General features: G+C 45.1%; 1 long non-coding RNA gene across 2 annotated transcripts; it reads right to left on the bottom strand.

Annotated features, from left to right (window-relative positions):
* Positions 1 to 12,003: 12,003 nt before the first annotated feature.
* On the bottom strand, positions 12,004 to 14,582 carry LOC125532297 (uncharacterized). Of its 2 annotated transcripts, none has more exons than XR_007293977.2 (4): positions 14,421 to 14,582; positions 13,630 to 13,712; positions 12,598 to 13,097; positions 12,004 to 12,111 (listed from the first exon to the last, which is right to left on the bottom strand). It is a non-coding gene; the product is annotated as an uncharacterized LOC125532297 (long non-coding RNA). The 2 variants fall into 2 exon arrangements; XR_007293976.2 differs by having other exon boundaries at positions 12,598 to 13,061.
* Positions 14,583 to 17,025: the final 2,443 nt, after the last annotated feature.

Here is a 17,025-nt window from a genome sequence, read left to right as displayed (position 1 = left end):
GAGCGAACCGGGATTAATGGTATTACAAGGGCCGAACCATATGACATTAAAGCATTTCAAATGAACTCGTCTGTTACAAAGTTGGCATGGTATCATCATAATAGTTGCGGGAGAAAGTCTTCACTTTTTCTTCGCTTGTGTCATTTGCTTATTGCGCCGTAACCATGGATAATCTTCATCGTTTATCAGGATGCTTGGGTCAGCCTTGACTTTGAAGGGAGGAATTTCATGAAACTTTTCATAATCTTCAGACATGTCTGTCTTGCCCTCCACTCCCAGGATGTCCCTTTTTCCTGAAAGAACTATGTGGCGCTTTGGCTCATCGTATGATGTATTCGCTTCCTTATCTTTTCTTTTTCTCGGTATGGTAGACATGTCCTTCACATAGATAACCTGTGCCACATCATTGGCTAGGACGAACGGTTCGTAGTGTACCCAAGATTTTTCAGATCCACTGTTGTCATTCCGTACTGTGGGTCTACCTGTACCCCGCCTCCTGACAGATTGACCCATTTGCATTTAAACAAAGGGACCTTAAAATCATGTCCGTAGTCAAGTTCCCATATGTCCACTATGTAACCATAATATGTGTCATTTCCCCTATCGGTTGTTGCATCAAAGTGGACACCGCTATTTTGGTTGGTGCTCTTTTGATCTTGGTCAATCATGTAAAATGTATTCCCATTTATCTCGTATCCTTTGGAAATCAATACAGTCAAAGATGGTCCCCTGGACAACAAGTACAGCTCATCACAAACAGTGTTGTCACCTCTGAGATGTGTTTCCAACCAACTGCTGAAAGTCCTGATGTGTTCACATATAATCCAGTCGTCGCACTGCTCCGGGTGTTTGGAGCGCAGACTGTTCTTGTGTTCATCGACATACGGGGTCACCAAGGTAGAGTTCTGTAGAACTGTGTAGTGTGCTTGAGACCAAGAATATCCGTCCCTGCATATTATTGAGTCCCTTCAAAGTGTGCCTTTTCCAGTCAGTCTCCCCTCATACCGCGATTTAGGGAGACCTATCTTCTTAAGGCCAGGAATGAAGTCAACACAAAACCCGTTGACATCCTCTGTTTGATGGCCCATGGAGATGCTTCCTTCTGGCCTAGCGCGGTTATGGACATATTTCTTTAGGAATCCCATGAACCTCTCAAAGGGGAACATATTGTGTAGAAATATGGGCCCCAGAATGACAATCTCGTCGACTAGATGAACTAGGACATGCGTCATGATATTGAAGAAGGATGGTGGGAACACCAGCTCGAAACTGACAAGACATTGCACCACATCACTCCTTAGCCTTGGTACGATTTCTGGATCGATCACCTTTTGAGAGATTGCATTGAGGAATGCACATAGCTTAACAATGGCTAATCGCACGTTTTCCGGTAGAAGCCCCCTCAATGCAACCGGAAGCAGTTGCGTCATAATAACGTGGCAGTCATGAGACTTTAGGTTCTGGAACTTTTTCTCTGACATATTTATTATTCCCTTTATATTCGACGAGAAGCCAGTCGGGACCTTCATACTGAGTAGACATTCAAAGAAGATTTCTTTCTCTTCTTTCGTAAGAGCGTAACTGGCAGGACCTTCATACTGCTTCGGAGGCATGCCATCTTTTTCGTGCAAACGTTGCAGGTCCTCCCGTGCCTCAGGTATATCTTTTGTCTTTCCATACACGCCCAAGAAGCCTAGCAGGTTCACGCAAAGGTTCTTCGTCACGTGCATCACGTCGATTGAAGAGCGGACCTCTAGGTCTTTCCAGTAGGGTAGGTCCCAAAATATAGATTTCTTCTTCCACATGGGTGCGTGTCCCTCAGCGTCATTCGGAACAGCTAGTGCACCGGGACCCTTTTCAAAGATTACGTGTAAATCATTGACCATAGGAAGTACATGATCACTGGTACGCATGGCGGGCTTCTTCCGGTGATCTGCCTCGCCTTTGAAATGCTTGCCTTCCTTTCGACATTGATGGTTGGTCGGAAGAAATCGACGATGGCCCAGGTACACATTCTTCCTGCATTTGTCCAGATATATACTTTCAGTGTCATCTAAACAGTGCGTGCATGCGTGGTATCCTTTGTTTATCTGTCCTGAAAGGTTACTGAGAGTGGGCCAATCGTTGATGGTCACGAACAACAAGGCCTTTAGGTTAAATTCCTCCTGTCTGTGCTCATCCCACGTACGTACACCGTTTCCATTCCACAGCTGTAAAAGTTCTTCAACTAATGCCCTTAGGTACACATCAATGTCGTTGCCGGGTTGCTTAGGGCCTTGGATGAGAACTGGCATCATAATGAACTTCCACTTCATGCACATCCAAGGAGGAAGGTTATACATACATAGAGTCACGGGCCAGGTGCTGTGATTGCTGCTCTGCTCCCCGAAAGGATTAATGCCATCCACGCTTAAAGCAAACCATACGTTCCTTGGGTCCTCTGCAAACTCATCCCAGTACTTTCTCTCGATTTTTCTCCACTGCGACCTGTCAACGGGTGCTCTCAACTTCCTGTCTTTCTTACGGTCCTCACTGTGCCATCGCATCAACTTGGCATGCTCTCCGTTTCTGAATAGACGTTTCAACCGTGGTATTATAGGAGCATACCACATCACCTTCGCAGGAACCCTCTTCCTGGGGGGGGCCCGTCGTCAACATCACCAGGGTCATCTCGTCGGATCTTATACCGCAATGCACCGCATACCGGGCATGCGTTCAGATTCTTGTATGCATCGCAGTAGAGGATGCAGTCATTCCTAGAGGGCATACGACCTTCTTTGCTTCGTATGTACTGTTGGGCAATTCGTTATCCTTTGGAAGCTTCTTCTTCAATATTTTCAGTAGCTTCTCAAATCCTTTGTCAGGCACAGCATTCTCTGCCTTCCACTGCAGCAATTCCAGTACGATACCGAGCTTTGTGTTGCCATCTTCGCAATTGGGGTACAACCCTTTTTTGTGATCCTCTAACATGCGATCGAACTTCAGCTTCTACTTTTGACTTTTGCATTGCGTCCTTGCATCGACAATGACCCGTCGGAGATCATCATCATTGGGCACATCGTCTGGTTCCTCTTGATCTTTAGTAGCTTCACCCGTTGCAGCATCATTGGGCACATCGTCTGGTTCCTCTTATCTTCACCAGCTCCCCCCGTTGCAGCATCACCGTATTCAGGGGGCACATAGTTGTCATCGTACTCTTCTTCTTCGCCGTCTTCCATCATAACCCCTATTTCTCCGTGCCTCGTCCAAACATTATAGTGTGGCATGAAACCAATGTAAAGCAGGTGGGTGTGAAGGATTTTCCGGTTAGAGTAAGACATCGTATTCCCACATTTATTGCATGGACAACACATAAAACCATTCTGCTTGTTTGCCTCAGCCGCATCGAGAAACTCATGCACGCCCTTAATGTACTCGGAGGTGTGTCTGTCACCGTACATCCATTGCCGGTTCATCTGCGTGCATTATATATAATTAAGTGTCCAAATTAATAGAAGTTCATCATCACATTAAAACCAAAGTCCATACATAGTTCTCATCTAACAACATATAGCTCTCCAGAGCATCTAATTAATTAAACCATACATTGAAACTATGTAAAACATTTCAATGCGAAAACAAATGCGATCATAATCGCAACCAAGGTAAAAATTGATCCAACGGCATAATGATACCAAGCCTCGGTATGAATGGCATATTTTCTAATCTTTCTAATCTTCAAGCGCATTGCATCCATCTTGATCTTGTGATCATCGACGACATCCGCAACATGCAACTCCAATTTCATCTTCTCCTCCTCAATTTTTTTTATTTTTTCCTTCAAGAAATTGTTTTCTTGTTCAACTAAATTTAACCTCTTGACAATAGGGTCGGTTCGAATTTCCGGTTCACATACCTCCTAGATAAATAAAATCTATGTCACGTTGGTCGGCATAATTTTCATAAACAATAAATGAACCAATAGTTATAAAGATAATATATACCACATCCGAATCATAGACAGGAGGAGGGCCGACGGGGGCGGATACCAAAACCATCGCACTATATAAGATGAAATAATAAAAGTAAGAAAATAATACATGTATCTATGTAAACATACAAGTAAGAATATTTTTCCTGTCAGAAAGAAGATAAGAACAAGAGGCTCACCACGGTGGTGCCGGCGATGAGCTCGGCGCGGGTGATCGACGGCGGTGAAGACGGTGACGGGGCGTGACGGACCGCTAAACCTAGACAAATATTGAGGAAAATGGAGCTTGGAGGTAGAGCTTGGAGAGGAGAAAGCTTAATTAGTGTGGCTCGAGCATTCCATCGAACACCTTGTGTGCATAGGAGGTGAGTTAGAGCACCACCAACCCCTCTCCCCCTCGGCGGCCAGAAAAACATAGCAGTGTGCTCTGCTCTTAAGCGAGGGGGTATATATAGGCACCTCATTGGTCCCGGTTGGTGGCTTGAACCGGGACCAATGATGGTGGGCCAGGAGCCAGGCCCGTTGGTCCCGGTTCGTCCCACCAACCGTGACCAAAGGTCCAGACGAACCGGGACCAATGGCCCACGTGGCCCGGCCGGCCCCCTGGGCTCATGAACCGGGTCCAATGCCCCCATGGGTCCCGGTTCTAGACTAAATCGGGACTAATGGGCTGACCCGGCCTGGACCTTCGCCCCCTTTTCTACTAGTGTGGGTGGAGCTTCCCTATAGCCAACTAGGGTCATGGTCGCCTTAATTGTTGATTATTACTATAAATTTGAACATGACCAAGCATTCATGTCTTTTATTTTGATCGATGTGAAGCATGCATGGGATGACAGAGGTCATCACATATGGCCATTCGATTAAGGTTAAAAGAAAGATTCATTATCACATGTGCCTTTTTTTATTTCTAACTGTTTCATCCAAATCACATGAACATCCTCATGCATATGTGATAGTATATATTCGAGTCATGGTATCTTGGAAGGAACCCGATGACATTAAAGATAAACTTATGAAGATAGATCGGTCGTTCGTTGGGAAGATGGACCTATGAAACAATTAATAGACTATCCCCGATGCCTTCATGTCTGAGTTCATGTACTAGAAATTTACAGGTTGAATAAATTTAAAAGGAAGTCGTGGGTGGAGCTTCCCTATAGCCAAATGCATGGTCACCTGAATAGTCGATTATTACTACAATATCAACATGACCGACACATGCATAACTTAGTTGTTGTCATTGATGTGAGGCATGTATATCTTAGATGTGGCCGTCCGATTAAGGTTGAAAGAAAGATTCATTATCACATATGCCATTTTGTTTCCCAACTTTTCATCCAAATCATATGAACATCCTCATGCCATATGTTATAGTATATACATATCCGAGTCACCTATCTTGGAAAGAACACGATGCCTTCACACTTGAAATTCTATGAACATTTTTTGAGGCACTCGACCTTTTCTAAATGTCATGAACATTAATTTTTGAATGCATATCAACATATTTTACAAGTTTCCCGGACATTATTTTTTTCACAAAAAATTAAATAAAGTAATTTTGAAATATGTGTGTTTCTCGGAATACAATCAAAAGAAAAGACGAACTAATGAATCGGTCCACTACAGTGTCGCACAAGGCGAGACTGATGCTCCTCTCTCTAAGGGCGAGACATATACCCACCCACCCTAATTTTTCTCCAACCTACCCACTACCGATATTTGTATTCTACCTATCCTCGCTCGACCTATATTGATCCAGAGTTCGCTCATTCTCCTCCTCCGACTCCTTCTCTCTTTGATTCTTCTTCTTCTCCGTAGGCTCTTCCGCCCCCTCACTCCCAGGGCGCCACCGCCTCACTCTCGCCTTGCTCCCACATCCATGGGGTGAATGGCTTCACCATCGGTGTGAAAAGTAATCGATCATTGTGGGAGTTGATACATATCGGCGCTACGTGTCCGACGAACATGTGGTCGGCCGTGTGTTGGATGATCATGTGCAGACTAAGCGCGTCGGAGGTGGATGGATGGCACACCCTGCATGACGGTTGAGGCTGGCTAGGTAGGAGACAATCGAGAGGGTGGCCAAGAGAGTCGTTGGAGTTAATTACTGATGAGTGCTTTTTATATTTTTGCGGGTGAGTAAGTAATAATGTGTTTTTCCCTAGGATAGTAGGTGATTACGGGCATCTTCAAAGAGGGCCCTCAAACCTCCAGTATATGTCCGGACCAATTTTTTCATGTGAAATCCAGCCGAACTTCCGGCCGGACACGCCCCTCTCGTCGCGCACACGGGACAACAGCGGTAGTGCCTCATGGGTCCCATGCGCACCACTCAAGCACCCACGTCCATATCCTAGCAACCGTCCATCCACACAAATATGTTCCACTGATCCTCTCGCTCACATCTCGCCTGCCTCGCCTTTGCCTCTCGCTCGCGCCGCCGCATCCTTGCTCCGGCGAGCCCCACCACCACCTGCATGCGCTGCTCTAGTGAGCGGCCACTATCCACCCTCCTCATGCTCCTCTGGCGAGTGGCCGCCCATCCATTATAGCGACCGTGTGGCAACCAGCGGTCGACGCCATGGCCGACCGCAGCTGGTTGCACTCATCTCTATGGCCGCCACAACAAGATTTGGTACAGCGATGTTTTTTTTTTCTGGAACCGGCTCATTTATTTGCTACCACCCACCCACCAAAAGTCTGCTACCACGTTAATTTTTGCTGGAACCAGTGAAACATTTTGCTACAACCGTTTTTGGTTTTTGTTACTACTGGTGTTTTGTGGATTTGTGCTACATCCATCTCCATGACATCCCCTGTTTTTCAAGTCAATTTTTTGCTACAACCATGTTATGATTTTGTTGGAACCCAACATAATTTTTGCTACATCCACCCACGACGGCAATGGCTTTCTTCTTCGATAGCTAGGATCAGCAAGCAATTTTTGATAGAACCGGCGAGCAGTTTTGCTTCAACCAGCATCTCTTTTTGCTGAAACCATTGGATTTTTTCGCTGGAGCCTATGTTTTCCATAGATGCAAAGAAATTTTTGATACAACCGGCGAGAAAATTTGCTTCAACCAGTATCCATTTTTGCTGGAACCAGCAATTCCAAAGCTGCAACAACTGAAGCTTTTTTAGAGTAGTGACAGCTCACCGTGGTGAACTGCGACGGCCACTACGGTGAGGCGCTGCAAGGTCGTCGGGGCTGCTGGAATGGCGGTCCCGGGGGGAGGAGGTTTGACGCAACATGATAGTGAGGGCAGCAAGCCGGCGAGCGGTGGCGATCGGGCGAGCAGCGGCGACCCGGTTAGCGGTGGCAATCTGGCAAGCAGCGATGGTCCGGCCAGCAACGGCGACCCGGCAAGTGGCGGTGGCACGGCAAGCTTCGAAGGTCGACTGTCTCGTTTTCATCCCGCACCGTGCTTGCATGATTTGGGGACAAAAGGCGTGTTTTTTAGGACGAAGCAGTATCATCTAACGCGCCGGAAAAATCCCGCCCTTTCCTGTTTAATCGGGTTTGTATCGATGGATCGTGCGAAACAGCAAAACTATAGTACTATACAGTACAAGTGACAGTTCACTGGGCCGTCGTGTTGTCTACTCCTCCGTTGTAAGAGTGGAGCGCTCGCTTTCAAAAATCTTCTAGTCCCTTCTTTATCAGGTATTTGAAAATCTTTAAGGCCAAGATTGAGATGGTAAATAAGAATCTTGGTACGTACTTCTGCAAGCCCCATGCAACGTCCTGAGTGCGAAGCGGACATATACAGGCCCCCCTCAGATGACAAAATGCGAGTACTAGACGCCAGCGCACCGGCCTAAATTTGGGCCGAGCGCACTGTGTCCGCCCGATGCGCAGTGTTCCAGCCGTTAGATTAGGGCGACATCTTGAAGTAACAACATAACGTCAGTTATCGCCAAAAAAAAATACATAACACCATGGCCGACAATGACTTTGATTCAATCAAGTGGAAGAAGCTCATCGCAGAGTCCGATAGCTCGTGGACGCCCGTGGTGGAGGAGCTAGCGCTTCGCATTGCTCTCCGTCGGGCACAGATGGACTGGAGCGGTAGCTCCTCCTTCGGGGCGTCAACAATGGGCCGGGTGGGCAGTTGAACCTCTGCGGCACACCGCGGACACCTGACGAGGTCTGTGCCATCCCCTGCTAGGTGGCACCTGACACCGCTAGCAGCTGCTTGTCCGGGCGTTGCTGGGTGCTCGTGTCGGCTGAAGTGCAGCCGGAGTGGTTGGGCACACGTATCGACACGGAAGGAAGCCGGCAATGGAGGCGGGCTGCCAACCACGCCAAGTGCAGATCTAGCAGATTCACGCTTGAGCAACTTCCCCGGCCAGCGAGGACGACGAGGCCTCTGTCACGTCATCCGCCGCCCCTAACCATCCACGGAGACGGACGACCGTCGGCGTCACCGCAAAGATGCGGTGGCACTTCGCATGGTGCTCGAGGAATCCCACCGGTTGGCAATGCAGCAGGCAACAGTGGCGGAGAGAGCCGCACGGCTTGGGGATGCCCGGTGCCGCAAAAAATGAGGCGGCACTCGGCATGGCGCTCAAGGAGTCCCGGCGGTTGGCAATGCAGCAGGTGACCGACGGCTGGTAGTGAGAGGTATAATATTGAAAAAGAGTGAATGTTGGGTGAAGATTCTCGTTCTAGGAATTGGTCCCGATGTTTAATTTCTTCTGGAACTAAAACGAGGAAGCTGTATATATACAATTTGTCTAATTCACATCTAGATGTTTTTTAAGGATGTCACATGTAAGCTCCCACATATATATGATACAGCAACAAGAAATTAAAAAAAACTAGATAAAAAAATAGATCACAAACAGAGTGGACATCAGCTTATATGTGACATAGTTATGTATAGACAGACCCATATATATATATATATATATATATATATATATATATATATATATATAGTGAGGTTTGTTTCATATACATACACACATATGTAAAGTACTCCACAAGACGCTCCACGCCGCAAACGCCCACGGGAAATACTAAACGGGTGCGTCGACGAGAAACTTGTAGAGTAGCCTACCCACTGGGAAGAGAAACAGAGCATCGCCGGGACGGTGGTTGGTAGCGGCCGGCGGCCAAGGAACCAGAGGGTGGCCGGAGAGCAGTACTATTGAGGCGAGGGGAGGGTCGTGCGTAGGGTGTTATTGTTGGTGGGCTTGGCCGGAGTGTCTTGGGCGCTGGCGAGGGAGCAGAAGGGAGGTGGGTGGCGAGGTACGGATGTGTACAAGTACAATTGATTGATGTGCACCCCAGTGGAGGAGGGAACTGAGCGGGGAGCTGCCGGAATCGACGATGGCATGTCGGCGGCGGCACTGGAAGAGGACCTTTGTGTTTGGAGTGAAATACGTACTAGTTTGTGAGGTCGACGATTGATTGAGGCGCCGGCAGGCGTGTTGTTTTGTGGTTGTCGGCGGCGACGAGAAGCGATTGAGTAGTGAGGTGGAGGAATTGGGTGGGGAGTCGACGATGGAGGCGGCGGGTGCGGTGACCGAACGGAGATGAAGGAGGCGAGGTCTCCATGGACGGACGGACGGCGAGTTGGCGGCCTGGGAACGGACGGGGCTCGTCGCGCCGGCGTGGTAAGGTAAGTGAAGGCGATCGACTCGATTCGATCATGGAGATGGAAAAAAGATAAAAGTTTTGCCGCGAGTCGTCGCTGAGAAAAAGGAAAAAGGAAAAAAAAAAGATGATTCCGGGGGAAGGAAAGGAACTGACGATCCTTCCCTTCCTTGCTGGCTCGACGCGCGGAAAGAATCAACCAGCTAGCCTAGTGTCAACAGGGCCCAGTGTCAGCCTCTGGTGACCATGCTGTGTACACTTGTTGTGTCCATATTGGAATTTCACTTTATTTTGAATTAAAATTAAATTAGAATATCATTTAAAACTTTGAGAAATCATATAAAATAATTCATAACTCAGATGAAAATAATTTATATATGAAAATTGCTCATAAAAATATAACGAATCATAATATGTAATCCGTTCATCTGTCACATGCCTCTAGCATGATGAACATGGATCCTTCCCCTCCGTTTCATCTGTTTGAAAATGTTTTCCCTCTTTGTCTATATCACTTAGCACTGTGATAGTTCACCCTTAGCACTTCATATTGTCATGTCATGCATCGTGATGCATCTGTTTGCTTTATATTTATTGTTCTCCCCCCTCTTCTCTCTGGTAGACACCGAGACTGGCGCTGCTTCCTAGTACGACTACGGTGTCAACCACCCCTCCTTCTTGACAGAGCTTCCAAGCAAGAAAAACCCCCTAGATCATTCCGATACCGCCTACTCTTTCCCTTTACTGTTTGCATTAGAGTAGTGATACTGTTACTGTGGGGACCCCGACTCATAAGTCGTGATCACCGAATGCACGTGTACAGTGATCCCAGAGATCAATGCTCACTGAACACACACTACACCACAACACTGCATCCCTAACAAACAAGTTGGTTGGGAAAACAGCTTCCACCAACAGACAGTCGGTCGGGAATGACTATTGCCGACCGACCCTGTCTGCTGGAGAAAGTCCAGACGGGAAAGCCCTTTCCCGACCGACATATGTTTGCCGACCGACAGGCCGACGGCTATTTCAAGCATTGCCAACCGACTTTCCAACGGCACTGTCATGGACCTTTCCCGACAGATGGTCTGATGGTAAACCTTTCCCAACCAACGGCCTGATGGTGTTTCTTTGCCGACCAACAATCTGTTAGTAGTGCATGGTTCTTTGCCGACCAACAATCAGACGACATTACATTTTGCTGACCAACGGATTGTCAGCATTTTCTTTAGCTAACCAAAACAATAATTACCCTCCCCCGTTTGCCTTACTGACAGAATGTCAATAAAGTCACATAAAATATCTCATTACAATAACATCCAACAAAATATCAATCAAGATACAATAATAGATGCATGTCATTGATTTTGTACAAAATATCCAGTTGACAATACAACATAAAGGCTTACAAAATGATAGCCAAACGGTGCATTATTTTGCACCTTACTCAAACTATCTAGTTGACGCAAACTATCTCCATAGTTCCTTCCTGGTCTTTTATGTCTTTCCTACAAAGGGTAAACAATCATTCAGTAAATTCATGCATTCATAGTCAATGGCAGAAACAAAACAAAGCATCAGCTCAGTCTGCACAACGAAATACATCAGCTCAATAATTTAGCTAAACTCACTACAGAAGAAAGCGAGCTGGCAATCAATCATTAAGCATCTACTAGTTGCTACTTAAGGTCGTAAATTTGCACAATTCAGGTCATTTGTAATGCCCACCCTACTTGTACAGGCGTGAATGCAAAACTATTACCTCCCAGGGAAACCATGTATGTTATATGTTAGTAGGATTAGAAACTCGATTGTATTCTCAGTTCAGAGATACGCAAGTGATCCTGTTCAGTTCATCAAAGCACATATTAACAAAATGCGTCCTAAGATGAAGGTTTTGCATTTCTTACAAGTTGCTATGTAACACAGCTTGAACCTGACCCTAACTCTATTGGATGATCTAAACCTAGTTGTATATATGACAATTATTACTCTATGGGAAACTACACATGTAGTTTTTGCTATATGATTTGAGAGTAGCATCGTTCTGTTCATCTCTAAAATTTTCATATAATTAATACAAGCATGCAAATATAATATTCATATACTACAGCAATGCTATAAGGCTGAAGCATAAAATCTCAAAGTGGGTAACTGTACTTCTCTTTCGCTTGCTGAAAATTATAAAAGTCGGACATTATCACTAAAAATGATTTTATTAGTTCTTGTCTCCCCCACCAAAAAAATAAAAAGGCTATTGTTGAGTGAATGTTTTGCATGGACCTTTGGACATTGTCGCTACCATATATTTATCAAAGTGAATCCAGACATATTAATCATTTTAGCGGTACATTCTAATTTCTTCAATCAATAGATGAATGTAAGCAAACAGTTCTAGCTAAGTGACAGAAATTACCTAAGTGGCGGGATGAGGAAGATGTCCCTGTTCAGATAAGATTCACCTGCTATGTTGTTCCCCACACACAGAATTCATTTTGCCTTTCAGATTGATTGTAACCAGATCTTACTTCTGGGAAATAATAGAACATGATGTTACGATATGATTTAACAAGGGAACATTATGAAGTATACATGTATTCCTTTTGTATCACAAAAATAATAGGAAAACTGAAGATTGTTTTGGTGAACTACATGTAGTCATGTATGCCAGTCAGAAGTAAATAGCAAGGTCACTTAATATTGCTTGTTCTCTCAAGTTGCACTAGGACATAAAAATGAAGAACAAAGCTAAATAGGTTCCATTTTACTTTGCCATTAGACTTTTTGGCAACAACTTCTGCAGCTAAAAAATCAGGTCAACATATTTATTAATCCCAGGCTGTTTGTAGAACTACATATTTATTAATGAACTTGGTAGCTGTTAATGTATGCAGGAGTCAATTAAGATTAACTGAAATTTCAGCAAGAATATCAATACAGGTGATTCACACTGAAAAACACGAGCACAAATTGTAACTGTGCAAAGCTAACACCCGGTGTGGACTCTGTTTAATACCTGTAGTAGATTCTTCTTCAGTTAATCCACTTTCTAGGAAGATATTTGGAGTGCGTGCCATTCTTTTCGTCATTAAAAGTGCACCATCCCATACCAGAGTACAGAGACATCAAGTAATGTTTCCAGAGCCTGAAAGCACCACCCATCAGTTAATGTGTTACTCCTACATGGTCAGGATGGATAGCTCACTTGTTACAGAAACATGTTTAACAACTAAACGTTTTATGCTCCGGTGCAAGATTCTAGCCTCAGCCAAAAATAGTATTTGTTGGGCTCACTTCTATAGATGAGTGGAGAAGAGGAAGACACCGATCAAGGGAGTCAGGTGTTGAGGGCTGACCTGCATGAACTGCCTAGTCGTCTACTACCACAAGTAAGAAGCTCTGTTTCCACATACCTCCCACCCCATTTCTGTCATCTCTTCTATTTTATGAAATCCAAGAACGATAAAAGCTCCCCATGCTCTATGGAGAAGTAATGAAGCAACATCAGCACGCTGCCTATGGGAAAAAGAACAACTCACTGTAGCTATGAATGGGAGTGAGATATATGACTAAGAAACTCAAAAGGAGAAACTCGGCAAAGAGAAAATGAAAGAGAATAGCTAGATCAAAGAAACTAAAAAATTTAAGAAAAATAAACCGAAGTGCTAGACAAATTAAAAGACTTAATAAAACTGAATACCGATAAAGTAAAATTATAGCCCATATAAACTAGAAAATTGAAAACTTAGGGAAAATTAGCAGAGATGATGAGCAATCACCTTTAGTTACCATTAGTCATAGCATTATAAAATGACACTTAATGTGAATCTTAGTCCTCAAACACATTAGGGGCAGCATGGATCAAAATATGAATCTTCAATCAATGAAGCAAGCAATCAACCATGACCATAGACCATCTACTGACTAATGAGGTACTCAATCATCTACTGCTGTACAAAACATTAGAGGATGGTACACAAGACTTATGAGGTACTACATCAAGAAACAATATACTAAAAGAAAAATAAACACTGGACACTCCACACACCTTATGCACTACAGTGGCATAGCAAATATTCTGCTACTTCTCTTTGTCAGCTCAACGTTACCAGCATCTGTCCTCTGTTCTACCTGTAGAAAAAATGAGAGATAAAAGTCAGGTCACATGTACAAAGAGAACAGCGAGTCTTGTGCTACATTCTATTTCAATCCATTGTTTGGCCCATATTTATAAAAGTAAGTTTGAGCCACCAGTTATATTACCCCACCTCATGGATGACATCTTGCCGCTGTTTAGTCAGGTCAAATGCATCGTTTCAATAGCAGCAGTGATTATTATACCATAAATGTTTCCTCACAATATTTGAACTTGGCATTGAAGGAAATTTGACATGGTGAAGATTTCAGTAAGAAAAAGTTAAGCAAGTATTTGGGTAGTTGGATGGCAGTATGCTTACGCGCCATTCTCATGAACTCAACCAATAAATGTGATCAGCTGGAGCAACACAGACACTAGAAACACATCCATTGGTGCTGCAAAGAAGCTTCGTTTTCAAGAGAACCTAGTTATTTTCACAATTTTTGACAAAGAAGCTGTAGGATGCCAACATAACTCAGTATTGTAATAAAAAATAAATCTAACATAAATCTATTTCCATCTAACATAACTCGGTATTGTAATAAAAATTGAATCTACATAAACAGTGTCTACCAACAGAGTACTGACGGGGCAAATAACAGAGTCTTCCACCCAAAAACCACGGTGAACTCCTTCACTCCAAGTTCATCTCTTAACAAACTTTGTACAAAAAAATTGATGCGGCAAGGAAGGAGTTGTACCTCAGCCGCATCGATGCCCTTGCCCAGCCAAAGACAGAGAGGGATGTCCTTACCCAGCCACACGCGGCCCAGATCCAAATCTTCGCCGCCACCGCCACTGCGTGTGTCTTCATGAGCTGGACGATGGAGATGGGGGGTTGGGCCAGGGAGGTTGGAGAGAGGCGGCCAACCGGAGAGAGAGCCCGAGGTGTGGAGCCGACGGTGGAGAGGCATGTCGGAATTGGGCGGGGCTGTGGGGACGGGGCATCGTGTGGGGCGGTGCTACAGAGGAAGGGCGGCGTGGGATGGTGATGCAGAGGCAGGGCGGCATGGGGCGATAGTGGGATAGACCGGCGGTAGCCCCCGACGACATGGGGCGGCGGTGGGAGGCATGGGGATTGGCCGGCGTGGGGCGGCGGCGTGCGTGGGGAACAACAGGAAAGCTAGGGATTTTGTGGGTGGGGAACAAAGGGCGGCAGCATCCTTGTGATTCTGAGGGTGGAAAATTCGCGGGTTGGGCCGGTTTGGCGCTACTTTTTTAGCTATTCACGGGCGATGCCCATTTAGCGTCCGAAAGTTGGTGGGGGTGATTTACCGACCGACATTCCATAGGCCATAACAGAATCCCCGACCGATCGTTAGATGGTATATGCTACAGTATTCCCGACCGACTACAGGTCGGTGTATGCAGGTTTCCCGACCCATGGTCCGTTAGAAATTTTCCTGCCAGACTGTGGGTCGGCAATAGTGATTTTTTTCCAACAGACATCGGTAGGGAATTCTGGTGCGTGGTGTAGTGACACAGAAGCTGAATAACAAGAGTCTTACATCCATACATACCGTATTACACAAGTAGGACCATTATGGTCGAGTCTTGAGTATAACATCGCAGCGGAAATCTTCGTCGATAACTTGGACCCATGCCATCTGCCTTAACCCTACATGCATTCTGACTGGGAAGCGTCCTAGCTCGCATGTTCGTCACTGAAGTATTCTACATCATATCATGTTCTTTCATGCCTGGCCAATAAGATAACCAGTGGCAAGCCAATGAGTACTTTGAATGTACTCGCAAGCAACCCATGTTTTGGTTCAAGATACAACAATGCATGATATAGGTAAATTTTTGCAGAAAGCTAGTTTTGAGTGCAATGACATGTTCAACAACTTGTAAGACATGCATCAGGAGAATTCAAGTAACCATGAGGACAGGTTACAGATATCAACATAAATAGAGTGGGCATCAACCCAACTCAATCATGTCAAGTCCTTTGACTTGACCCAAGTAGATCTTCCTACTTATCCAAACACACACACTGGTTTGTAAACATGTGGACGTAGCCCAAGAGCGGTTACCCAACTATCCTTGACCGTGGACACGGCTATTCCAATAGTTTTACAATCTGCAGAGGTTGCACACTTTACCCACAAGATCCGGGGAACTTCCGTGTCATCCACGACCCACGATACCTCAAGTACGCGGGGTAAGCACTCGATCACTATCTTTCCCTAGACGACACTAACAAGGATTCCACTCGTTGTTCCGTATCCTCACGATGTACATCGTACGAGACTCACTCGAGATCGTAACATCCGAGAGGGGACGCAACGGTGTATCTGGTGCCCTGTAAAAACAGTCATGGCCGCCCTACCTGGCACGACCCCGTCCCGAGAGAGAGCACCAACTCTCCCCTGTCACTAGTAATGCGGGCTCCAAGCTAGTATCGGCCTAGGTAATCAATAATGCCCTCTCCGATATAAGGGTAGAGTGGTTGCGCATGTAAGGTTGGAATAGCGGTCGCAAGTTAAACCAATCCGTTTTGGAAACAACACACACACTTGCCTCGGTACACCACTTCGTCATCAAGTGGTTACCCAACTCATCATCTCCCCCGGGCATAAGTGGCACCCGATGGTGTTTTTGAAAAATCTTTTGAAAATACTTTGTCTCCATATCCATGCATATTCCTGTCCCTTTTTGTGTAGCACTACTTTAGCATCCTATCTGCACCCACCGGCATAACCCTCATAGAAAGGTAGGGTCATGCATCATGCAAGTGCCAACGAGAAAAGCAACGGAGGCAAACCACCCCAAGTGGTCACCATTTTATCATGACTTCGATGCAAGCAATAAAAGTGCCATATGACATGCATAAAAGGGGTTTCTTAGACATGGTCAAAGGGCTGCTTGCCTGGCTCAACAAAGTCTTTTGTGTCTTCAAAGTCTTCTGGTCCAACTCCTTCGTCAGTAACACAATCTATCATCGCAAATTAATAACGAGAAAAATAAGGCAATAATAAAACAGAAAAACCAAAGTGCTTAGAAAAATGTCAACTCATTTTTGCTAAATACTAGGGTGAAAACTAAGAAGTGGAAAATTCCTAGTTTTGGATTTGCAGTAGCAGAATAGGAGAAATGGATTTTCAGAGGGGAACATAAATGCTCAAATTTGAATTTAAATTTGAATAGTACATTACAGTGTGATGGATGTGCATGAATATTACATCAATAAATAGGTGGAATTATTCTAAGATTTTAGTAGTTGGAATTATTCCATTTGGATAAATATTTTATCCTGTGGAATTTTTATAAAACAGACAGAGAAAGGAAAAGAAAAGTGGCACT

Source organism: Triticum urartu, chromosome 7A (assembly GCF_056163025.1).
Source record: "Triticum urartu cultivar PI428250 chromosome 7A, HENAU_Tu73, whole genome shotgun sequence".
NCBI lineage: Eukaryota > Viridiplantae > Streptophyta > Magnoliopsida > Poales > Poaceae > Triticum > Triticum urartu.
The sequence above is the reverse complement of the archived record's forward strand: the minus strand, read 5'-3'. Positions and strand labels throughout refer to the sequence as shown.